We start from the raw sequence: 27,831 nt of genomic DNA, 5'->3' as shown, positions 1-27,831 counted from the left end.
AATCCAATATTGAAAACGGAAGTAATTTATGTACTCCTTCCATTTTAAACAAATTGAAAAGTGCGGAGAGTGAACATATCCTTAGAATGCTGAATTCATATGAGAACTAGTTTCTCGCTTTTATAGTTTCTGCTCTACGGATAGATATCATGCTCTACGGATAGATATCACTGTTAAAACTAGTAGTGCTAGTAGGTTTTGGCCAGTTCCTGTTTCAATGAAAAGGATAAACATAGAGGGAAAACACATTCCTCCTTATCAGAAAACCATTGTGGTGTACAGGCTTGTTTGTACAGAAGATTCGAGATTTTCCAGATATTAGATCGTGTAATTGAGTTGGAATTAAGTGGTCAGAATCTGTATTTTGGAAAATTATGCCACTAAGTAAAAGTACATTTACTTAGTTCATGAAGAAGAATAACAAATTACGTTGATCATTAATTCTGTAAATCCTATTATTATTATTATTATTATTATTATTATTATTATTATTATTATTATTATTATTATTATTATTATTATTATTATTTAAATGTTTATAGGAGAAGTGAGCCTTTCTTGATTTTCAATCTAAACTTGCTATTCGTCCTACTCAGTTCAGTCTGGTATTGCTAATAATCATACTTATGCTCATTAAAATTACTATAACGTTCCTGTCTTATATGCACTGATGGTCAGCATGAAGTACATATCTTTAAACTAGCCTAATTCAAAGTGTTTCATGTACAAAACTGGTACGAATTCTAACAGTTTACTTTTTTCTGTACATATAATTACGATTTCAAAAAGTTTTGTCTTTTTTTTTTACATCTTCTCCATAGAATTTTAAACGTTTTTTTTAAATCACAAATTTCTTTCCTATAACATTATTTTTCTCTTCTTATTTCCTTTTCTCTTTGCACCTCATTCATCCATTCCTTCGGTACCTGTCTCATATATTTTTTCTCTCTTGCTATCCAGACAGAATTAATTAGATGGCGAAAATCTCTAGCGGTGAAATTTTATTAAAATGGATCACCATTTATAGTTCGTGATGTGAGTTGCAAAAGGGTGTGCAGGGGGCCTTTCATTAGGTCCACCACATCGAGATGAATTGTTCCTCAACGGAAAATATTTTACGCTAGATTTTGTCGGAAAATTGTGTGCTGCAAATACGAAACGCATTTGTTACGAGACAAAAGAGAAATATTGGCGGCGCTGATTAAAAAAAATATCTTTCCTTTCCCTTCCTGAATATTTACTTTTTTTAAACCTAAATTCTGCCATTTTATGTTTATAACTTACCCGAACATGATCGGTATTAAGCATCAATATTCCCAGTTTTCTTGGTTATTTTGAAGTTTTTCGTCTTTCTTTTTATAAATGGGGATTTATAGAATATGGTCCATCAACTTAGCATGTGATCGAACCCAGGCCTCAACCCGAAGCCTGAAGTAGTAATCATTTAACCTCAATTAAGCTTTCTTTAAATTTTTGTATTGATTTGTTTCGCCAAATAATAGTGAGTAGTGTCAATGTAATTATTCCCGGTTAGAACATTTTTCCTAACTTTCATTCAACTTCCTCACAATCAGACTCACTTAGTCCTCTCACCCTCATTAAACTCCGTACAATCACACTCACGCGACCTCACCCTCAAATGATATTGATACCCACGCCCTCGCTTACACTCACTTGTCCTGACATTCAAATAATATTGATGACCTCTCCCTCACTCAACTTCCCACTAACACTCATTCGATCTCAACATCACTCAACTTCCTCACAGTGACACTCACTCGACTCAACCTCAAATAATATTGATACCCTCACTCAACTGCCTTACACTCACGATCTCTCACAGATAATATTTGTGCACCCTCGTCCTCAATTGATATCCTCACCCCCCCCCTCACATTCAATCTTATTCTATATTTATTTCCTCCATATCATGTACTGAAAGAGGTTGAATGAGAACGAAACCGTCCGCGTGAGTGGAAACTGATTAAGGCGCCAATCTCTGGTCCCGGTGACAGTAAAAAAAAAAAAAGTAAAAAAAAGCTGTGTGTCGGCCCAGCATGCCAGGCAATTTACAATTTTTACGTATTAGAAGATGGTAAACTCTGGTTTAAAGAGTGAAAAATAATTGACGATTAAAGTCGATATGTTGAGTATACGTGACTCAGCAAACAGCAGTCTGATTTTAGCTATAGCCCCTCGTGAGCTCAAAGATCAGAAAATGATAGTTCAGTTTATTTGAAAATAATAATACAAAACACTTTTCAAAAATCATAATTTTATCTGCTATTCTGTACGTATGTCAAACTTAAATGGTAACACTTAGAATACGTGTGAATGCAAATTGAGGGTGAATTGGAATAAATACTTGCGGAAACTATTTCTTTGAAGGTTTAAACAAATCATTTACATTTAATAAGTAACATATCAACAGAAAGGTTAGTTAAATTATTAATGTATATTTGAAAATTAGATGTTGACACACACATTGAACAGAAAATACAGCTCTTAACACAGATTTAACTTTAAATTGCTTGACATAAATACTAATGTTATTGATTATGATTATTATGAATAATTGATATATCGTATTTCCACACGCAATTTTGAATCAATTACACGCAAATATATCAAGCCTGATAGTAATTTTGCAAGGCAGACATTAATGTGCATAGAATATATAGAGAAAATGGATGTTAAAGCACACAAGTTGATATTTCTTCAGGACATAAGTGATTTTTTATAAGTCTATTGTAAATGGTATTTTTTTAATATATCGCAGAAATTAAAACTCTCTCTTTGCACCCATCGCTGAAGGAAGGCTGATGAAAGAACTTTTTTATATTTGTATGCAAAATCAGATCATCTTTATACTTGTTCAAGTTGTTTTTCCGAATATTAAAAATAAATTTCACCCATTATCCACAGCCAATCCTGTACTGAATCGTGTTCTTCTCATTCGAATGGTATGTTTTAAAACTAGGAACTTTTGAACTATTGTTGTATATAACTACGACAACGTTAATTAGCATCTGAGGATTACCTGAGACAGGTACAAATCGATTTTCTTTTTGTGACAGAGATTCCCTGACATTTATCAAAGCATTGATGTCGCTCTTAGGCATGACATTTTATTTCATCATGTTTGACAAGTACTTTCTTGATTGTTTTAAGTTAGTGTGAGCGGAAAGAGCACGTATTCAGCTGTGAAATTTGATCTCCTATTTTCTTCCTTAAACTTGTCTTTGCAAATCATCGTTTGATTTTTCCTCTTGCAATACGAGTATCAGCATAATTCTTTGCAAGTATGGAGACACGGTATATTTTATTGTAGAGCACTTACATCTAATGCTAGAATTCCTGGTTTAATCCTAAATCACACGAATTTGTGGTGAACATACACAGGAAAGAAAAATTTACGTTGCGTACGCAAAAACGTAGGTCACATGCGTAAATCATGTAGATTTTACGCATGTAAAATATGTTTTCCTGTAGATTTAGGACTTAATGTACGACTGTATGTAACACCCTGCAGCAAAAGTATAACTGAAAAAATACAAGGTTTGTCCAAGAAGTAATGAGACAGTCTATAAACAGGAATGTATTCATCCGATTTTAACAACTCCTCATAATTCTTCAAAATAGTCTCTTTGGTCGTCGATGCGCCGCTGCCGCCAGTATCTTCCATATACTCCACCATTTCACGGCACACATCTACTCGTCGTTGTTTTTGTTCATTTTTGATACCATTTTTTCACAAACTTTTCTCATGTTCAAATTCTCGGTTACAATGTTGTGTACCGTTGACTTGCACATGTTACGTTCTTCCGCTGTTAATCGCAGACTTAAACGATGGTCAGAATCCAAGAGTTCTTTTACTTTGACACGTTTTCATCGAAATAACTCGTCGAAGGGCGTCCAGATCGATCATTGTCCTCAACTGTTTCTAGCACGTCTGTGAAGTTCTTACGCCCACCTGGATTCTCGACATGGTATTGTCTCCATAGGCCTGCTCAATCAAGGCAAGAGTCTCTGAAGCAGTTTGGCCCAAGCGAACGCAGAATTTGATGGCATATCGCTGCTCTATCGTCCGCTAAATTTTTCGCTTTAGGTCCCGTGACCAAAATGAAAGAACACACTTTGCGCAACGATCGATCCTCACTCTCTCACTGCTCAGAAGCGACTGCCGCGCGGTGCGATGCTTAGGTAACACCCCCGCCACCGATACCACCCATTGAGAGCGCTCTGGTGGCGACTGGCGCGCTGCGCGGCGGCCTGTCCCGTTACTTCGTGGACAAGCCCTGTATGTTTTATAATAATTTCCGTATAAGAGTTCAATCTACGTACTTTCAGTACGAAAGAAACAACTGTATGTGGATGGTCGGGATCTCATATAGAGACAGAAGTATGTAACATATAGCTAATGTATGTAACACACGTATACGTATGCAAATACGGAAAACTATTAAATGTCAGACATCTTACAGCGGCATGATGTAACATCTAAGCGGGGGGAAAGCACCATACAGCTTTCCGTAGTAAACAACTGGAATCCGTATATTTGTACAATATACCACTGTCCGGATAATGATTTTTTCTCAGTGTATCTTTTTCTATTAGTTTTCCCGAGTTCCTCCTCATTCCTTCTAGCTATATTATTCCTTCACTTGCTCCATCATTTACTTTCATTTATCATCCATCTTCTGTAGCCGGAAGAATATAACAGTATGATTAAACTAAAAAAATTCGTTTCAGTTTTAATTTTTTCTCAAGGTGTCTAACGAAAGACTTTCATTTACATTCAACGTCATCTTGGCATGTCCACACATTCGAGAGAAAAACTAAAAAGTTTCAGCCTATCAAGAAAGAAACAGAGATAGGTTCGTGTAAACGCCATATTATTCAACAGATCCCTCTGAGAGAGAACGCAATTTCTTTTCTTTTTTTAAAAAAAAAAAGTTTTGACCTGAAACTACCTGTTGAAATTTTTAACTCCTTATCCTGAAAATGTATATGTATTTTCAAACAATAAATGTAAAAATAAAATAATAGTCTTGTTTGTGCTAAGTCAGAAGAATACGATTGTTGATCAGTGTTTTGTAGTCTGACTGCTCCACATGTAGGTTTCTAAATTTTGGCGTCCTTCCTCGAAGGTTTGTACACACCTTACCATTGATCTGTAAGGCAATGCAAATTCCCAGCAAACCCTTGATGACACTTTCGTGCTGTACAGCCTCAGGCACATTGAATTTTTATTCAACTTCGTTGGTTTTGCTTAAAAACATCGTGACAACCGTAACCTTGTCTTACACCGTCCATGGTACATGTATGTGTGTAACATAAACCGTCTGCTACACGTGGATGGTGTAGCAGACGGCTTACTTTCCTTACACATGACGGTTTACTGTCCTATCTTGTCTACTATCCTTACACGTGACGTCGGAATCGAAAGTCCATTACACTGAGGTGAGATAGGTATGTAACAAATATGTGGTACAGTACAAGGGACATTATTTGATTCCGTTGCAAAGCGTCTCTAAACGTTGCCACTATTAAAGTTCCAACCATCGTATATATCATAACATGGCAGATGTTTATTTCTTCATATCATCTTGTTCAATGTGAGGTTAAAACTCCCAAATCCCTCTTGTCTACTCTACTGCACAGAACAATTTAATAAGGAAATATAAAAGAGGTCGCGTGTTTGGAATACAGTGAGAAAAATGTATGAGGCGTATATAAAAATGTAGACTACATATGTAAATCCTGTAGTTTTTGTACTTAACATACATCAAACGTATAACTGAGAAAGTATATTTTATACGTACTTTCCGTATAACTGTTCCAAATCAAAGTTCTTTCCGTACGAAAGAAAAAACTGTATAAAGGCGGTCAGGGTCTCACATACAGATGAACGTATGTAACATGTAGCTGACGTATATAACATACGCATATGTATGTAATATACGGAAGACTGTTAGATGCCATACATCCTGCAATGGCATGATATAAAATCTAACCGGGAAAGGTATGTAACATATGGATAACGTATGCTTCGCACTGATTTTCGTAGTAAATATAAGGATTCTGAGTATTTGAACAATATACTGCTGTCCGGATGCCGGATTTTTCTCAGAGTATTCGGTATAAGGAATATGAAAACAACGAAAAAATCGCCATGAAATGAATTTTCTGTACTTTGTTTCCAAACTTCGCATCAGATTCTGTTGCAGAGAGGCAATCTGTTGGTAAGTCATGCTCATGAACGAGGATTTTTATCAGTGCTAACGGTAGAGGAAGGGCTAGAGATTTGGTGCCTCCCTGGTGGCTATCTGTCCCTTGACTGCCCCCCAGACTTGTATTGTAATAACGATCAAGTAATGTAAAACTATTTTCGGTGTACAAAACTACCTTTCAAAAGTTTCTCTGCCCTTCCGCTTGTCCTTTCCTCAAAAGATGAAAGCTGGTATCGTCATTGGTTTTCATTCACAATACAGAGCATGGAATTATATTATATACCGGTGAGGTAATAAAACTGTTATTTGCAGATTTTTTAAAATATGCCATCTGTGTAAAAGGAAGGTGCCCAACCATGCGTGCTGGTCCTGGGAGTAGAAAGAGGCCCGGGCAACTCCTGAAGTTTGTTTGGGCTTTCATACGTGTGTATTTGTATCAAAATTCTCATTGACGTCTTGTTAGATTATATTTGACAAATCTGAAAAAGACTCGACAAAAACGTTATAGAGAAATCGAAATGGGCTCGCCTTGCACATTTTTCATTACAGCAATTCTCATCAAAGTATAGTTCTCTCTCACTGTATTTCAATAAAGGTTATATACTTTTCTTCTTGTGGAGAATACGAATCTAATATGTGAAAATGAAACTGATAATGTGTGTAATAAAATGACAGGAAACCAGCTGATTCGTCTGAGGTAAATTTTTAGAAGCTGTCGCCAAGCTTGAACTTGGTTTTCATCACGGTACCTTGGATGAAATGTTTATATTGTGGGGACGCTTGAAAGAATGTAATGCGAAAAAATGAATATTTTATGATTCTTTCAAGCCTCGAAAATTAAACTTGATATATAAATTCCTCACTGAAAATAATTGGACCCTTGTGTTGGCGTATTAAGAAGGGAAAGAAGGGAGAATTTTCTATAATTTTTATCTTCATACTGAAGGCAATGTTGTCTGTTGCTTGTTTGTTGCTTTGATTGATGTTTAGCATCTCTTTCAGCACCAAGGGTATTTGATAATTAGATCTACAGCATAATGTAAGATCTAAACTATATGAACTGCCACCTGGAATCGAACCCGGGTCTTCCACACCGAAGGCAGGTACGCTAACCATATACCCATGAAGAAGTTTGTTGTATGTGATCGCGTTATAGGGAAGCAATTGAACAGTTTGAAATGAATTTTGAAACACAGTTAGGTCTACTTCTTTCTAAGTGTTTGTCATATTACAATGATTAAGGGGCGTATTCTAAGGGAAATAGAATGGGTTAAAAATTTAAGTCGAAATTACAATATCTCATGAGCCCATCAAGTTGGGAAGATGAAACTTGGTATATTAACTCCTCATTAAAAATAAGGAACACATATCTCAGTGCTTTTTGTATTTTCTTTTTAAAGAAGAAGCGGGAAATTTTCTATATTTTTTCGTCAAATTGAAATCGACGTTGCCTGTGATAGCATCACAGGAAAATGGTTGAACCGTTTGCAATGAATTTTGTAGTCTAATTAGTTCAAACCTCGAGTTGAGTTTTATTACATCAATTTCGTTAAAGCGCACATCCTAAGCGAATAAAGAAATTCAAAATATATCAATAACGTAGAATATTTTATTGGTTTTCATCATTAAACTCTCTACACCCAACACTTTCTATTTTTCCTGTGTTCCTTTAGTACTTGATGCCAAACAAGGGAAGAGAGGGAGTTTATATATCGAAGGGGAAGTTGGTTTATACACCAGTCGAAAGAACTAATGACGCTTATAACGAAACTGTAATAAAAAATTTTCGAATGCATATACTGTGCAAGTTATATGAATATACAGGGTGTCCACAGATGCGTTTCCACCCCTAAAAATCGCAAACGGTGAGAGAAATACCAAACCAGGAAAACATGTGTTTGATTATTTTAAAAGTACACTGTATCAAAGCAAAACATTTTGTCCCAGGAGCACCCCAGGGTCCCAGGAGGTGTCCAACTCAAAAATTGCAAATAGTAAAAGGGTAAAGTATCATATCGTTGGAAAGCGGTTGGGAAATGAAAGAAGACGGAACAAGTCTCGACTCTAAAATTACCTCGTGCAAAATGGCGGTCATCCAAAATGTACATCCTCATTTCGATTCTCGGAGCGCATTCGCTTTCCATTTTCCAATCGGCACTTCTCATTGTGAGACACTTGCACGTATTCGCTCTTTCTGGTGCAAGAATTTTTTTTTTTTTTTGAATCATTTTATACTTGATAATACAGACTACGAGCATAAGTACCACTATTGTACACTATATGTTAACTAGTCAGTTGTATACTTGACTGATGTAAAATGTTATTTCTTTTCTTCTCTTTATTTCTTAACGTCCTTTTACTTTATTAGAGCCTGTATTTCTTTATTTATTTAGACATTACTGTGCCCAAAGAGCAGAATGTCACAGTAGTATTTCATTTCTTTCCCTTGAGTACAAGAATTAAAATGAAAACAAACTAATTCCCGACTACAGAAAAAAAAACTAAAACGCAAGATATTTGCTCAGTGTTATCGTAGAGCATCCAGACTTACGATTCCATCTACTTTCACTTAACAACAGCTTTCGAACTATATACCACTTGACCATCCTTGCCATTTGAAAATTTTGAGTAGGACCTCATCTGGGACCCTGTAGAAAACCCTGGGACAAATATTTTTACTTTCAATCATTGCACTTTTAAAATGATGAGACACGTGTTTTCCTGTTTTGACATCTATCTCGCCGTTTCAGGTTTTTTGCGGTGATCATAGACTTTACAATGTAGTTTTTGCTGACATTTTGACCGACCACCATTTTGCACAGGGTAATTTTAGAGAGTCGAGATTTGTTCCGTCTTCTTTCATATAGCAACAGTTTTCAAACGATATGCTACTTGACCTCCCTTGCCATTTGAAAATTTTGAGTTGGACCCCTCCTGGGACCCTGCAGGTGGCCCTGGGACAATACATTTTGTTTGGATACATTGTACTTTTAAAATGATCAAACACGTATTTCTCTGTTTTGGCGTCTGTGATTTCTAGGGGTGGAAACGGATTTACTGGACACCCTGTATATTCATATAACTCGCACAGTATATGCATTTGGAGAAATTTTATTATAGTTTCGTAACAGTGCTTTCGATTGATGTATAAACCATCTTCCACTTCGATACATAATCTCTCTCTCTTCCCTTGTAAGAACGCTACTACGAATGGTAAGGATCATCGATGTTGATTGGACAATTAGATGTAAGACTTGTTCAGCTGAGTGTCATCATTTTCTTCGCATTGTAGTGCAGACAGAATGCTTAGAGTTCTTAAGATGTTAATTATTCTTTAAGCATTCTGTTAGTTCGTATGAAGTGGGGACTAGACTTACTCCATTAACAAACTACAAATTATTTTTGAATTTTTAAAAGAAAAAAAAAACAATTAGGATAGGGAATAAGTTGTATGTCCGTCACCAGTGGCGTATTTAGGAGGTGGCTATCGGATTCAAACCCACTCGAAATAATTTCATGATTATTTTTTCGCATTATAAGTACAGCACAAATGCTTCTTACTGGATCTTAAGCCCGCCCCGAAACAAAATCCTAAATATACCACTGTCCGTCACTGTTATTAGATAAGTATAAGTTGTCGTTAAAAGAAGACAAAGAACAATAGATATAATGCAGTATTAAACATTTTTTTTTTTTTTTTTTTGCATATGTAGTACCAAAATAAAGAGTCTGTTGCAGTAGAATAAAAGCTATCAATTATTATCAAAACGATTTACTCTTTTACCTTTCTCCTTTTTTCTCAAGTTTCTTCTAAAGTATACACGAAACAGTCAAGCATAACATTTTGTTTAATTCGACGTCATACAGTGATTCCCAGTACGAGAACATGTCTACAGTAAGTCTAAGTTTGCTTTTAATTTCATTTGATTGACTTAACTTTAGACATTCTCTCTATGTATGGTTTCCCCAAGCGTAAATTTCAGGTCATGCTTGGAGTCCTAATAGCTTTGACGTATAAACTTGTGTATGCTTAGACCAGATGTAAGAATGAAGGCTACGCAAGAATGCTTGCGTGTCAATTTAAAAGAATGTTAAGGCTAGTCCTACGTATTATTGTCAAGTCTGAAACAAGCTTACAATGGAGGAAGTAGCAAGTTTGCAATAGCCTTGGTATAGTTTGCAGCCATTTAAAGGCAAACTTGTGCAAGCCTATAGACTTAACCTTGAAGGTTTGAAAAGGCTATTAAAAGTCTAGAAGGCCATTAGGATTGATACAGGTATCATCTTTGGATAACCACAAATTAAAGTTTAAAAGTTAATAATCAATTAAAAATATACTCAGCGTTGTATACGCTGTTTTGTCAACATCTATAATTGGCATAAAAGATATATATACATATGTGTGTTTGTGTGTGTGTGTGTTTACAATAGATAAAGCATTTTAGAAAATAACGATGCAAACTCCATGGAAGTTATTAATAATTCCATTAAAGTGTAAAACTTGCAATACTGCTTTATAGGCTGAAAATATGTTACGCTGTTTTATTGATGGTAGTTGGACAAATCACTCCATTAATAACATAAATACATGTAGATACGTAGAACGAACCAACCCACTATGAGAAGAAACAGAATAAATCGCATCTGATGTACCAGGACTTAAGGTGGAAATAAAAATAACACAATTGAACTAAAATTTTTTACTGATATTCACTGCTCGAAACAACACAAATCTGGACACAGCCAGAGATAACGTAGTTTTTCCGTGTTTTCTCTGCCTCTCTTTCTCTCTCCCTCTTGTGATCGCAGAGTAGTGAGAAAGAAACTGATCCCTTTGCATGATCAATATATTATACCAGCGGCTAAGAATAGGATAGAAAAGAAAGTGACATACTCACTTTGGACATTAGAGTCATGACCCGGTCAAAAATAAACAAATATAATCGAAATGAAAGTATTATATACACCTTGAAACAGAAGGTGTGTTCTAATGACCCGAAAGGATATACAGGCGTATACCGCCGCATATCCTCGACGAATTTGGATATACCTGAGTAACCTACTATGTTACTGTCCTATTGCTATGTCATAACGAAAAGTTTGATGAGGGTTTATTGCACCAGTCAGTTAAGTTCACATCAAAGTGTGAAGTATCTGTCTATTGGAAATGAAGTGACTGTGTATTTGATATAAAGAAGCATGAACTTTTGGAAACTTATTGAAGAAAACTTTGACTAGAAGTGTACATTCTCAGACACCTGTTGTAAATGCATATTTGTTAAATAAACTCGACTAGCTTCCTTCTTTCCTTTCCGCATACCTTCGAGCACAGCCTGATACTTCCCGATTAAGTCATCATTCTTGAGTTGGACAAAACTAGGAGGAACAGAACAACAAGGGGTATTCGACACGCGATCAAGAGAGGTGCAGGATCATCGGAGAGAAGCGGATCCCACCATTGGAGGACCACCGACTCCACAAGACAAAGAGTACCATTCTGACGGTTCACCGCCGCAGACATCTTTAAGTTTGTCACCAGAGTAGTAGAATGAAGGTGTAGGAGGACAACATCGCAAAGACGCATCATCGACGCCCCTTGCAGTTCAAAAGGATTAAGATTCAGATGTTGACTGTCTTCAGCTAATCCAGACTTCTCCAGATATTCATCATTCCAGATGACCAGGACGACACCAGCTTCGTTGGATATGTCAGGCTAGTGCTCATTCCTATTCTTTTATTATAACCTTTCTCTTTCTCTCACCCTTTCCCCCAACTAGTCATTTTCTAAATTAAAACATTTGAATTTTATTTAAATTCAACCACAATTTTACAGTTAAGTACCGTGTTGTGCATCAGTTCCATCCCCATTTGATTGCATTTATTTATTTCATATTCTGAGCTATAACTGATGACACAGCACCGGCACATGGTGGAGATGTTGTGAGGCTTACGCCTTTGTTACGATCCTAAAATTTTGATAAATTTCGATTCTAAATATTCGGTAAATGCTTTAAGATCCCAAATTTTGAGTAATTTGTACTGTGTAATTTTAGTTTGTCGAGAGAAATTAAGTAGAGTTATTTTTAACCCACCGCCCACCCTCGCTACTTTATTCATTTGCTCTGTTAGAGTAAATTTTTTTTTTCTGTTTCTTAATCGAATGATAAATGGGTGAGAAGAGAAAATTTTGCCAAGTTATTATATTTTGTTTTTCTTTGTGGTGTTGGATATATATACATAGTAGTGTAAGATATTTATTATAAGTGTGATTTTGAAAATAGATATAATGGAGAATACTAGTGTTATGTCTTCTGCTATAGATCGTTTAGTAGAACCCCCCAAATTTTCCGGCAAATTGAACGAGTCAGTTCAATCATTTTTTAGTCATTTTGAGGATTTTTCTGTCCTTCATAACCTACGTGATGTACAGAAACGTCATTTGTTGCCGTATTGTTTAGAAAACGGGGCTCGTGCTTATATGCTAGCTTTACAATCAACCGCAGAATATGATAATCTCATGTATGTTCAGATTAAGAAGAAATTAATAGATACTTATGAAGATAATATAGTTTCGCAAGTTTTAGAGCAAGAAATGAGAAATAGAGAGCAGTTAAATTCTGAATCTGTTTTAGATTACATTTTTCATAAATGGAAATTAATACTTGAGTACGATCCGAAGATGCCAGTGACCGAACAACTTAACTTGATAATCGATGGGTTATTGCCTTCGTTTTATTCTGTAGTTGTAAGAAAATCATATAAGACTGTTATTGACTTAGCAAAGTCCTTAGGTCTAGAGGAAAGAGTTAATTTTCTTGTTAGAATGCGTAGTCAGCAATTGAAGTCCTTGGCAATAACAAACGAATACAATATACATCCTGTTAGTAAGAATGCTATACAGCAAAAAGAAAATACTTTAGATGTTAATATTCAGAACGAAAATGAAATTGTAAGTCAGCCTGAAGAAAAAAATACATTGATAGCTCAGTTAGACGGTATCAAAGTCCAGTTACAAGATCTTGTGCAAAGAACAGCGCTCGCGAAAGTTTCTCACGCACACAAAGGAAAATCTGTGTGTATACAATCTTATGAGCATTCGCGTTTGGAGCGAAGAAATCCCATTCATGCATCCAACGCATCCTTTTATTCGTTGCCTTATGCTTCTGTCAATGTAAATGAGAATGTTAAATCGAATAATGGGAATAAAGTAGACAATAATATGTGTAATAATGTTAGAAATAGTAAGCGATATTATGTTCCTATTCAATATGAAGCTGATTTGCCTCATGTTAAAGCATATATTGATAATAAGCCGCATTTATTTCTATTGGATTCAGGCAGCACTGTCAGCTTAATTTCTGGTAATAGTTTAAGCAATAAGCATAAAATACTCAAAGGAACGACTTTTATTCGTGGTATCACTGGAAATTCTCAAGGAAGTGATCAAATCGCTTTAGTGAAATTTAAATTAGGAGGACAGTATTTTACGCATCCTTTTCGAGTGTATAATAATTTTCCGTATAATAGCATAATTGGCCAAGGTTTTTTGAAAAGTCATCTTGCAATGGTTGATCACAATAAGAATTCTTTTAGTTTTGTTAAATTTGGTATTCCTCCAAGAATTGAATTGCCGCCATACGTATCTTTTGAAGAAATTTCTAACCATATAGCAAAATTATATAAACCTCAATTTTTAGTGGCTCGCTCTGTTGTTTTGCCTCCAAATTCAAGTGTTCAAGTTACATTGAAAAAAGTAAATGATCTTGCAGGAAATCGCAATTTATTAGTTCCCAATGAGTTAATAGATACGCAGGCAGAAATTTTTGTGCGTAAATCAGTTGTAGACGAAATTCATCCGGTAATATCTGTGATTAATCCTACCAAAAGTAAACTCTACTTGAAAAAAGATGTTGTTTTGGGTTCTGCCGAAAATGTTATCAGTAATACCAACTTTAAGAAACAAAATAGCACTAATAATAAGGTTCATCAAGTTAATGCAGCAGATACGAAATCTTTTCCTGAAGGTTATGATAAATATAGAGTAAATGTTAACCCTGAATTGTTGCCACATCAACAGCAGCAATTATATGATTTAGTAGAGGAATTTTATTCTAGTTTTTCTTGGAATGAATTTGATTATGGTTGTGCTAAAGGATATAAGCATAAAATTGAATTAGTAGACAATATCCCAGTAAATCGACCCCAATTTTCGATACCATTTCATCTACGGGATGAGATCAAAAAACAAGTAGATATTTTATTGAAAAGTAAGATCATTGAACCTAGTATTAGTCCGTATAATTCTCCGGTAATGCTTGTTAAAAAGAAGAATGGACAGTATAGATTTGTGCAAGACGCCCGTTATATTAACCGGAAAATGGTTCCTGACAGCTATCCGGTTCCTCCTATCCAGGATATTTTGACTAATTTGGCAGGACGCAAATATCTATGTTCTAGCGACGTTTTTGGAGCGTTCTTTAATATTCCCCTCACTGAAGAATCTAAACCTATTACAGCTTTTTCGATTCCGGGCGTGGGATCGTACCATTTTAATTTTTTGCCCCAGGGTGTCAAGACATCTACTAGCGGTATGAACAGATTAGTGAAACTCACCTTAGAAGGTCTTCCACAAGATAAAATATTTGCCTATGTTGACGATTATTTTTGGTCTAGTGATAGTTTTGATGAAATTTTGCAGTTAACTCGTATGTTGCTTCAAAGAATAAAAGAAATTGGTTTAAAGCTTTCCCCAGAAAAAACAAAATTGGGATATTTTTCATTAGATGTTTTAGGTCACACTGTTAGTAAAGATGGTTTGTCTATTTCGAAACGAATAATTAACTCAATTTCCAACTATCAACGTCCCAAAACAAAGAAACAAGTTAAAAGTTTTTTAGGATTGGCTTCTTTTGTTCGTTCGTATTTACCTAATTTTAGTCAATTAGCAGAAGCGTTACTTTCTTTGTTGAAAAAAGACGCTCCTTTTCGTTGGAAGGACGCACAGGAGACAGCATTCAATAATATTAAACAAGCCATCATTTCAGCACCTTGTCTCATGAGGTACAAACCTGATTATCCTCTGTATCTCTATTTTGATGCCAGCAAACTCGCTCTTTCTGGACTAATCAAACAACCTCAAAATTCACCTGACGACACAAATCTAGTTCCTATTAGTTATTGTAGTCGTGCAACGTCTCCTAGCGAGAAAAAATTACACCCTTATCAGCTTGAATTACTAGCATTATTGTACTCATTACGTTCATTTAGGTATTTTCTTTTAGGACGTCATTTTTATTTGAAGACAGATTGTCATAGTTTAATTTATTTGAAGCAAACAAAGAATGTAAGTAAGATTTCTAGATGGTTGAGTGAGATCGAATCGTATAATTTCACTATTTCACATATCAGTGGCTCCAGTAACGTAGAGGCAGACGCCATTTCACGTTTTTCTAACCCCCCTAGAGATTTGGAAGACGAGAAAAAGAATCAAGAAGATCCGAAAATTTTGTTTACTCAGACCACAAATTCATTTTCAATTTTAAATGAGCCAAATCTGGCAACAGAACAGCGTAAAGATCCGTTTTTTAAAGATATTTTTTCTTGGTTGGAACAGAAAGAAAATAGAAATCCTAAAATAGAACGCCAAGCATTATATTTTACTATTAAAGATGGAATTTTGTATAGAAAGCAGAAAACTTCTCAAGGTATAAAATTTTTAGTTGCAGTTCCTACTTCTTTGCGTTATAAAGTTTTTAATGCTTGTCATACGTCAGCATTGGGATCATCTCATTCTGGTTATTCTAAAACCTATGATATGTTAGTAAAAACAGTGTATTTTCCCAACATGAAGAAATATATATATCAGAAGTGTAAAGAATGTACGATTTGTCAAGTATCGAAATCGAAAATTGGTTCTCCGTATGGTACATTGCTTACTTATCCCTCCGTTCCCCCTTTCTATCGCATCCACATAGATGTAGCTGGGAATTATTCCCCCAATAATATGTTAAATCACAAATATATGATAGTTGTAGTAGACAGTTGTACTAGATACATAATTGCAGATTCCCTTCCTGATGTTACAGCAAGTACTTTGGCTTCATTTCTTTATCATAAAGTAATTTTAAAGTTTGGAATTTTCTATGAAATTGTCTTAGACAAAGGCAGTGCATTCACTAGTGGACTATTTAAAGAATTATGTGCTATGATTGGTGCTAACATGCGTTTTGTAAATGTACATGGGCATTACAGTAATGGTGTTTGTGAAATTAGTATTAGAAACATAGAACAACGATTGAAATCAGCTTTATGTGACAAAGATTTAGGAGAATGGATTGACTTATTACAGCCCATAGTTTTTTCGCTTAACGTCACCAAGAATTTATCGTCTCAAATTTCACCATTTGAATGTCTTTTTGGTTTCAAACCTAGGTTACTTCATCAGGCAATATTAAATACCCCGTGTCAATACGAAGAAAATGCCGTTCGTTTACAGCAATTACAAGAGATTAGAGATAAAGCGCAAGAAAATCTTTACAAACGTCATAAAACGGCGACAAAATTTTTTGACAAGAGACATACGAAACCTGCTTTTAAAGAAGGAGAAAAAGTTTGGATATTAGACACCACAAGAAAAAAAGGTCACGCCAAAGCATTCAGCGGAAAGTTTATTGGTCCAGGCATAATTGAACGTGTGGAAAATCCAAATTCGTATTTTGTTAAGTATAAGACCGCCCGAGGATCATACAAGATAGACAGCATAGCAGTCCAGAGATTGAAGAAGTTTTATGAGAAGGAAAACCCGGAAGAGGAAGACCACCTTGAAGACTCTGACGAAGAGATGCCTATCAACGTCTGCACGGAAGACCATACGATGAAAAAGAAGAAGACGAAACGCGAAGACCATCAAGGACCACCAACTGAAGAGATTTTCAACCCCAGGAAACAATGTTTGGAAGAAGAAGTTTTCATCCCTTCTCTTCATATTAAGGATGTTGTGATTGCCGAAAATCTACCAACGTGGGCAACTATAGGGAAGAATTCTACAGAAGAAAAACCGAAATTTCCCTGTAATACTGCCATCAATCAGAAGATTAGTATTTATAAAGGTAACATAGTGGATATAAAAGCAGATGCCTTAGTAAATCCAACGAATGAAACCTTAACTCCTTTAGGTGGTGCAGACAAAGCCATTCAAGACGCAGCTGGATCTGAATTTTTAGAAGAATGTTTGACCATATCATCATTGAAGCCAGGAGAAGCGAAGATTGCCAATGGTTATCGTCTACCAGCTAATTATGTAATTATGACATGTGGACCGCGGAATTCAGACAAGAAGATTTTACGAGAGACGTACAAAAATTGTTTTAAAGTGATGTTGGAGAATGACCTATCTACAATTGTATTACCTAATATTTCAACTGGAGCATTTAAATTTCTGTTGCAGTAGAATAAAAGCTATCAATTATTATCAAAACGATTTACTCTTTTACCTTTCTCCTTTTTTCTCAAGTTTCTTCTAAAGTATACACGAAACAGTCAAGCATAACATTTTGTTTAATTCGACGTCATACAGTGATTCCCAGTACGAGAACATGTCTACAGTAAGTCTAAGTTTGCTTTTAATTTCATTTGATTGACTTAACTTTAGACATTCTCTCTATGTATGGTTTCCCCAAGCGTAAATTTCAGGTCATGCTTGGAGTCCTAATAGCTTTGACGTATAAACTTGTGTATGCTTAGACCAGATGTAAGAATGAAGGCTACGCAAGAATGCTTGCGTGTCAATTTAAAAGAATGTTAAGGCTAGTCCTACGTATTATTGTCAAGTCTGAAACAAGCTTACAATGGAGGAAGTAGCAAGTTTGCAATAGCCTTGGTATAGTTTGCAGCCATTTAAAGGCAAACTTGTGCAAGCCTATAGACTTAACCTTGAAGGTTTGAAAAGGCTATTAAAAGTCTAGAAGGCCATTAGGATTGATACAGGTATCATCTTTGGATAACCACAAATTAAAGTTTAAAAGTTAATAATCAATTAAAAATATACTCAGCGTTGTATACGCTGTTTTGTCAACATCTATAATTGGCATAAAAGATATATATACATATGTGTGTTTGTGTGTGTGTGTGTTTACAATAGATAAAGCATTTTAGAAAATAACGATGCAAACTCCATGGAAGTTATTAATAATTCCATTAAAGTGTAAAACTTGCAATACTGCTTTATAGGCTGAAAATATGTTACGCTGTTTTATTGATGGTAGTTGGACAAATCACTCCATTAATAACATAAATACATGTAGATACGTAGAACGAACCAACCCACTATGAGAAGAAACAGAATAAATCGCATCTGATGTACCAGGACTTAAGGTGGAAATAAAAATAACACAATTGAACTAAAATTTTTTACTGATATTCACTGCTCGAAACAACACAAATCTGGACACAGCCAGAGATAACGTAGTTTTTCCGTGTTTTCTCTGCCTCTCTTTCTCTCTCCCTCTTGTGATCGCAGAGTAGTGAGAAAGAAACTGATCCCTTTGCATGATCAATATATTATACCAGCGGCTAAGAATAGGATAGAAAAGAAAGTGACATACTCACTTTGGACATTAGAGTCATGACCCGGTCAAAAATAAACAAATATAATCGAAATGAAAGTATTATATACACCTTGAAACAGAAGGTGTGTTCTAATGACCCGAAAGGATATACAGGCGTATACCGCCGCATATCCTCGACGAATTTGGATATACCTGAGTAACCTACTATGTTACTGTCCTATTGCTATGTCATAACGAAAAGTTTGATGAGGGTTTATTGCACCAGTCAGTTAAGTTCACATCAAAGAGTGGTACGGTTATCGTACATCATTAATGTTCAGGTTTACAAAAACAAATAGTTTATTTTTTTCTTGAATTATCGGAACGTATTCACGTGGATTTGCACTTATATGTTATTTTGTTCAGCTCAACACGATCTATCGATTTTATGTGTCTCACTTTTAGTCATTTAGTCCATTATACGCTATTAAAACTGTGGAATATATAGGTATTACATATTTAATATTTGAGAATATGTTTTTATTCATAACCAGTAAACTACTGTTATTTTTGGAGGTATAAGAAAATATGAACTCTTCTGAGGGGAATCTTATTTAATTCTTAAGTTTAAAATTTTAGAGAACACTATTTGCTTTGGGATCGGATGAACAGACGAAAGAAATTCTAATCCACTTTCTTCATACGCTCGTTTAAAATGTAGGAGGTTTGCAAAAATGTAAATCAATTCAAATTTCGATGTGAAAATAATACTCTTTCTTTTAACTTTAACGTTTTGCGATTATGCACTGATGCTTGGGGAGACAATGATTATGAAATTGATGATAAGGGTGTAATGACAAGTGAGTAGAAATGGGAGAATCCAAATAAAACCACGCACACTGTGTTCGTCCATCACGAAAACCATAAAAACCATACGCCAGAGGTGAGCGTATTATCACTGAGCCGTCTTGAATAGAACGTTTACTTCTATCGTTTCGTGTAAGTATACAGATCCATTTTTGTTTGTTTATTTGTTTGTTTTCTGTTTTATTGGGAGTAAACTTTTAATAGTATATGGCTGGCAATACTGAAAGGTACAAGCAGCTGTCGAGGTGAGAAGGTCATCATTTATTCAAATTGGCATCCAACCGCGGATCCAATTCCTCGCAATCAACTCCCCAAATACTTTTCCCTCCTGGCTGCTGGCTCCTGGCCTCATTTTCCACCGTGTAGATCCCCCACTTGTTGTCTGTCATCCACGAATACGCTTGAAATACCGTCGCTCACTCGTTCGTCGGCCGCTGTCTGTGACTTCCACGATCACTGAATAAGGGAATACATGCAAATGCATGGACGAAATATTACAGATAAAAATAATGCATATATGTAAATATAGATCTTTCTCATCCCTTTTACTGTTAAGTGATAAGAACATAAACCCATTCGTTAAGTCCTAATGAGCAATAATCATATACAGGATGATATTTAAAAATATCAACATTAAAGTTCACTATTCACATAACTTCATAATAATGTTATTCAATCATTTTCATTTTTTTAGGCAAGCCTTGTAATTTATTAACACTAGTTCCCCACAAGGCATCGTCTCGCTATACAGTACAGGTTTAAATCGTAATAAAATAAAAATTCTAATTGTTTATCTTTTTACTTTCTTTTCAGTTTACCCAACTGACTTGCGGTTACACTAACATTACTGTTAAAATCTAAATATAGCTACAGCCTATCAATGGTAGTACGGGAGCCGCTGGAGAAATTTAGGCAAACTACTACTTACAATACGTCCCTCTCGAGACGAAGGGGCGTATCTCATTTTCTCACATTTTTCAGGAGAGCATTTTAAAGTTTTTACAGTATTTCTTCTGTTTGTGATTTCTTCAGTTTAAAACTTAACGGAAATGATTCCAATTTGCCTAACTACAGTAAGGACAGTTCTTTTAAAGTAGTATTCTAAGCTTGGAATATTTTAAATATTAACCTCTCATTTTTTTTTAAGAAAATGAGATACGCCTTTTCGTCGTGTGAAAGAAATCAGTTGGATGGTAATTCTGCTGAGTTACGCCACCTAGTGGAGTTGTGGAGTTGATTTCTAACGTAGAATATGGGCTTTTATTTTAGCTTTTTTCTGTTATGATATACAGGTTAATATTGGGAACATTTATTGGTTTCGTGCTATTTTACGTGCAAATATGCCAAAAACAAGAAAACAAAAAGGAACAAAATTCTCAAGGAATAAATATCTGAAATTACAAGTACTGTTCGAAGTTTCTGTTTAGTTCTAAATATCTAATGATATTTTAAAAGATGTATACTTTTTTTATCATAATAATTGAAATAGTAATAAAGAGCCTTACAATAACTCAAGTAATACTCATGAACACAAACATTTTTAACTGTTTTTCAGTGGAGCAAAGATTCATAAAATAATATGTTCTGGATATTTCACAACAGGCGTTATCCTGGGACACAGGGCCATTAGGTCTTTGAATTTCTCCTTTGATAGTAAAAGTGAGTTCCTGTACGATACTGACACGTGCAGCTTCCTGGCAGAAGGAACGCCTTGTTTAAAATTAATAAAGTGATATTCATCTTGCAAATGACTGATATTGAACATATCTACCATTTTTTGTTGGTTCAAATTTGGATGTAGGTAGTCCCTTTTCGATTTTTTCCAGCAATAATGAAAGTCCGTTAAACCTTGATAAATGTTCCGATAGTCCTTCCCTTCTTCGTCTATCTCCTTCCATGATTTCTATTGTCCGGCTTCTCCGCTTATCTTTGGCAACAACTGTATTTTCATTGTTTTCCAACGCAGTTCTCATGACTTTTTCTCATGTACTTCAAGTATTTAAAAACATTGTCTTACATACAGGAATCTAATTTCTCTATTTGGGGAGGAAATAGTAATTACTCATTGATGTTCTAGAATCAATTTTCTTGCAAGTCGTTTAGTATCTTTACGGTTTACGTACCGAACAATGTATTCACGTTACATTTGGATGTTGTCAATTCAGCAGAAAAATATAACAAAATAGAAAAAAATCACTTTTTGAGAACAAATTACATTTCATACCTAGTTTTGTACAGGTAGAGAATTGCATCTTGGTCTCAAATTTTTAGCAGGTGTTTTAAGAGCAAGTATATCAAATACTGGCTCGATTTATAATAATGTCAACGCCTTCCCTTTCTTATAAAAAGAAACAGAAAAAAAAGAAAACCAGCAAATTTAAGATCGTTAAGGGTTCAGGAACAGATATTTAACTGACACGGGAAAGAAATCTTCCAAGAAAACTAAGCTGTAATTGACGTAAAACGAAGTGCTGTTCCATGATATTCCAAAGCGCTCTAATTGACATAAAACTACTTACGAACTACGAAAATGTAACAATGTATAAGTAGGTAAAATGGGAATATTTCATAAAACAAGAACAACACGCTCCAAGAACTAGATGAATAGGCGTATCTTGAGATACGCCTCTGTCTCGAGATAGTTTCCCCTCGATTTCGCGTACGCCCTTTTGGTAAAATTATATAACTAAGCAACCAAAGTTCGTTGAAATACGACAGTTATAACATCATGTATAGAGTCCGACGAAACGATCAAGAAGGTAGTCATAACTCACTTTTGATAATTTTTGAGATACGATTCTTCATCTCGAGTGGGACGAATAGCACTAGTGTCCAGCAGCGCAAATCTGTCTTCAACATTGGGGAAGGGGGGACGGACAAGTACGACCGTTTCCTTTTTTTCTGTTAAGCGATGCTCAAAATATTTGTGAAGTTGAAAAACAATCCTATGGAGGATCAGGAAGCAGAGGTGTCTTCAACATTGAGAGGCGGTCAGATGTGAGGCTAATTCTGGGGGGACAACACTTTCATCTCACTTTCCTTTGTGGCAATCGGACACAAATCATAGCATTTTTTTTTCAAAAAACATATTTCAAATCGGATTATTGAAGGGCATAGTCCCCCCTAGGTTCCAATAATGCCCCCCTCATCCCCCCGGGATTTGCGCCAGTGCTAGTGTCCTGTTATTATAAAATTCGGAGGAGTAGATCTTTCTATGTTTAAATTATCTTCGATTGTTTGTTTAAGCCAGTAATCGCCACATCGTCAATCGCGAGCTACTAGTAGCTCGCGGGGACATTATCGGTAAATCGCGTTAACCTTAAACTAACTAACTAACTCTATGGCCTATGGAACCCGGAGGTTCAGTGCCGCGTTCACAAAAGCTCTCCACTGACTTCTATTCTTAGCTAACTGCATCCAGTTTCTACTTTGTATTCCTATCTCTGCGAGAACCATCTTAATATTATCCTCCCATCTGCGCCTAGGTCTTCCTAATGGTCGTTTTCCTATGGGTCTACCAGTCAAGACTTTGAAAGCGTTTCTACTTTCTTCCATTCTAGCTACATGACCTGCCCACCTAAGCCTCCTAGACTTGATGACCCTAACAATGTTGGGTAAACCGTGTAAACTATGTAGTTCCTCGTTATGAAGCTTCCGCCATTCCCCATTCTCGTTCCTCTTGGGTCCGAATATTCTTCTCAGGATCCTGTTCTCAAATACTTTCAGTCTATGTTCTTCCCTCAGAGTAAGCGACCATGTTTCGCAAGCATACAGAACTACAGGCATGATTATCGTTTTATATATTTTAAGCTTCAAATTCCTCGACAGAATTCGCGACGACAAGAGATTTTGAACCGAGTAGTAACACGAATTCCCTGCTTTTAGTCGACATTTAATTTCTTCGTGAATATGATTTTCGTCTGTTAATATTGATCCTAAATATTTGAAAGTATCCACTTTATCAAAAGCATTATTTAATATTTTAACGTCTCCACAATTTGCCGTATTACGGTCCCGACGCACTTCCATGTATTTAGTTTTCTCTGCATTTATTTCTAAACCCATGTCCCTGCAAGCGTTTAATAAGATCTCTGCATTTATTTCTACTGTTCTCCTATCATCCCCTATTAAATTTACATCATCAGCATATGCCATAACCTGGTGAATGCCGTTCAACTCTAGGCCCTGGTTGCTATCTTTGATTTTCCTTATGGCGTATTCCAGCACAAAGTTAAATAATAATGGCGACAACGCATCTCCTTGTTTCAGGCCATTTTCGACGTGGAAGCTCGGGGACAAAAATTTTCCTACCCGGACTTTACTTTGGGATTCACTTAAACATATCTTAATTAATCTAATTAGCTTTCTCGGTATTCCAAGTTCTGTAAGAACGTTGTATAATGTTTCTCTCCTAACCGAGTCGTAAGCCTTTCTAAAATCAATAAATAGTTGATGTACCGGGGTATTGTATTCCCACTTCTTTTCGAGTATTTGGCGAATGGTAAATATTTGGTCGATAGTTGATCGATTTCGTCTAAATCCGCACTGATAATCTCCAATAATTTCATCTGCGTATGGGGTCAATCTTGCTAACAGAATATTTGAAAGGATTTTATAGGATGTTGACAGAAGAGAAATGCCTCGATAATTATTACAGTCAGTTTTGTCGCCTTTCTTGTGAATTGGAACAATGATTGACTCTTTCCACTCTTGTGGCAATTCTTCCTTGTACCAGATAAGGAGAATGAGTTTGTGTATCTTGTTCCACAATTTTTCCTCCAGCTAAAATTAACTCAACCGGAATTTCATCTACACCCGGAGATTTGTGTTTCTTTAATTTCTTTATAGCGGCTTCCACTTCTATTCGATTGGGTTCTGGAATATACGGTTCTGCAGTGTGTATCTCCTTTTCTCCACGCACATTAGTTTTTGGCTGCGTGTTCAGCAAATCGTCAAAGAAATCTTTCCATCTATTTAAGAGGCTATCCGTATCACTGAGAACTGTTCCGTCAGATTTCTTTAATATATAAGCACGAGGTTGATAGCCTTTCTTAAATTCGCTGATCCCCTTATACATGTCCCGAATATTTTTATTTTTACTATTATCTTCAAGTTCCTTAATTTTAGCTTTCAAAAAATCCCGTTTCTTTGTTCTAAAAGTTTTGGAAGTTTCCCGCCTGATATCTGCGAAATTTTGTGTAGTTATTTCATTCGGATTTTGTAGCCACCGTAATTTTGCCTGTTTTCTCTTCTCTGCTAGTTTAATGCATTCTTGGTCGAACCATGGTTTGTTCCTATGTATTTCCGCGTGTCCCAATTTTTCTATTGCTGAACTTTTAATGCTATCTCTAATTTCAATCCAAGTATCCTCAACACTAGTGCACTCCAAGTCTTCTAAGACCGAGAATCTATTCGAAACTTCAATCTGGTATTCCTCTCTTACCTGGCTCTCTTCTAATTTCTTTAAATTAAATCTCTCCGTTTTCGGACATTGAATATTACCTTTATTCAACGATAATCTCTCCCGTATTATCGCTACTACCAGGTAGTGATCAGTGTCACAATCAGCCCCTCTAAACGACCGGACGTCAATTATGCTAGATTGTCTTCTTCTATCTACTAAAACGTGATCAATTTGATTATGTGTTTTTCCGTCTGGTGATGTCCAAGTGTATTTATGAACGTCGCGATGTGGGAATTTTGTACTCTTCACGATTAGGTTTTTGGATGTTGCAAAGTTCACGAGTCTAACACCGTTGTCATTACTTTCCTTATGCAAACTTTCGTTCCCTATAATCGGTTTGAAAATATCCTCTCGTCCTACCTTCGCATTGAAGTCCCCTAATAGAATCTTCATATGGTATCGCGGGAGTTGGTCAAATATTCGTTCCACTTCTTCGTAAAAACTATCTTTTATATCGTCACCCTTATCTTCAGTTGGAGCATGTACATTTAAAACAATAATATCACACCACCGTCCCTTAAGAGTAATAAAAGAAAGTCTGTCAGTAACAAATTCAACCCGTTTAATTGCTGGTAATATTCGTTTGTGAACGAAAAACCCTGTTCCTAACTGGTGATTTTTATTTCCTTCCCCCGTAAAAGAACGTAAAATTTCCGGAATTCTCAGATCCATTTCCTTCCCACCTAACTTCCTGAACTCCTACTAAGTCCATCCTGTATTTCTCTAACTCACTCGTTGCAGATTTTAACGCGCCTGCCCTATAAAGACTTCTAATATTCCATGTTCCAAATCTCATGTCCATTTTCTTTTGCTGATGTCGTGCCAAGTTATCAGTCCTTGTCCGAGGCTTTTGTGAATGTTTCTGAACAAGTACCTTTTTTTACAGGATGAGGGTGTTAGCCTTACCCAAACCCCCAAGCTGGAGGACCACTCCTAGTCGTCTGTCCGCGACTGCTTATTCGGTATATTCGCAGCTAACCTCTATATCTAGAGGCCTTCTCCTCGATCCGCAACCTGAGGACGCGCCATGCCGTGGTGACAGGAACCCACGTTACACGGAATCGCGTTAACCTTAGGATGCCTAACTAATAAATGTAAGTTTATAGGCAATAAACAAATGTAAGATCTAAAAAAAAATATAGTAAGGCTTGGTTGGTTGGTACTTCACAGTAGGATATAAAACAGTACGATAGCTCAGAAGCTTCATAAGTTGGGCGACCATTGGATTAAGTCGATTCATTTATTTTTTACACAAGTTTGAAGAAGTCGTTTTGTGTGAGAAATTAAAATTTCTCGTGAACACTTTTGAGTAATGATATTTTTGTTTTATGATTTCAAATATAATTTAACACCAAACCAATGCATAAAGTTTTCACTTCTGAGCAGTGCCGTAACTTACTGGGGGGAAGGAAGGGCAACTGCCCCCAGGGAAGCTTCTCGTCGTTCGAAGAGGGCATTTCAAGATAGAATTTTCTTACTCCATATACGATACGAACATGAAATTATAATTGAAGCATCAAACAGGTTCATTACATTACATAAACAAAATAGCACACAAAAGGTAAATAAAACAAAAATGAATCGCGGGCCCTCTACTATTAGGGGCCATAGAAATAACGTTTATTCGTATAGTTATGAGATTTGTTAATATTGTCCCATTAATTAATTTGTCATATATGGAACGAGCAAAGATGGCTAACGCCCCCGCAGACCTTGCCGTGCGGAAAGGCCCACAGGCCCCGGCGGACCCATAAAGAGTAAAAGAAAGATGGAAAGAGGAGGCCCAAGAATTAGAAAAACAACTTTTTCTAAGGGGCCCAAATACGCGTATTAATCCTTGTTCCCCCCCCCCCCCCACAGAAAAAGATCTAAGTTACAGCGCTGCTTCTGAGGATGAAGCACCACTCAATACAACTGTATACATTCGGCTTTCTGAATTCCAGCTGGTTGTAAATTTTTCAGTTATGCATTTCATGAAGGTCATTAAACCACGAATGTTGTTATCAATCAATAATGATGATACTGTGATGAAAGCACGGAATGTGACATACCTTGAAATTCAGGCATTCTTGCACATTGACATAAAAGAATTGCATGCGATTATGAAGGAAGCTCAAAAACAGGCTCGTACCAATTAGTGTGACGACATGCTCAAAAAATTCAATCGAGTAAGTAACATTTAGTGTACTACATGGTTACAGGGGACAAAACATGACTATTCATACTATCCAGAAACTAAACAGCAATCTACATTTGGAACATTCCAAAATGAACCAAAACCAAGGAAAGTTGTTCGTTCGAGGAATGCTGGCAAGCAAAATAGTTGCTTGTTTCTTTGGTTATATAGGACATGTGGCAATCATAGTTTTACAAGAACGAAGGACTGTAAATCTTCAATCTTCTATCTTCTAATCTAATATAATATAAATAAAATAAAAAGTTCGTTTGTCCGTGTGTCTGTCTTTGTGCGGCCTGGGGACCAAGCGAGTGGGCCGAGAGTTATCAAATTTGAGTCACGGGTACCTTGGTCCAGGCACTAGACCAAGACGAAGCGTTTTGGTCTTCTGAATATCGAACCAGGGGGGTTTCAGGGGCGTTTACCGGAACATGTAAAAGTAGTTGAAAATGATCGATATTAGTGTCAAATTCATAGTTTTCGCGGTCTCTGAGATCAATGGTGAAACTCCGATCGCATTAACTTCCAAATTCGGCTTCGGGCCGG

The sequence above is a fragment of the Thermobia domestica genome, chromosome 2 (assembly GCF_964235325.1).
Source record: "Thermobia domestica chromosome 2, izTheDome1.hap1.1, whole genome shotgun sequence".
Classification (NCBI taxonomy): domain Eukaryota; kingdom Metazoa; phylum Arthropoda; class Insecta; order Zygentoma; family Lepismatidae; genus Thermobia; species Thermobia domestica.
The sequence above is the reverse complement of the archived record's forward strand: the minus strand, read 5'-3'. Positions refer to the sequence as shown.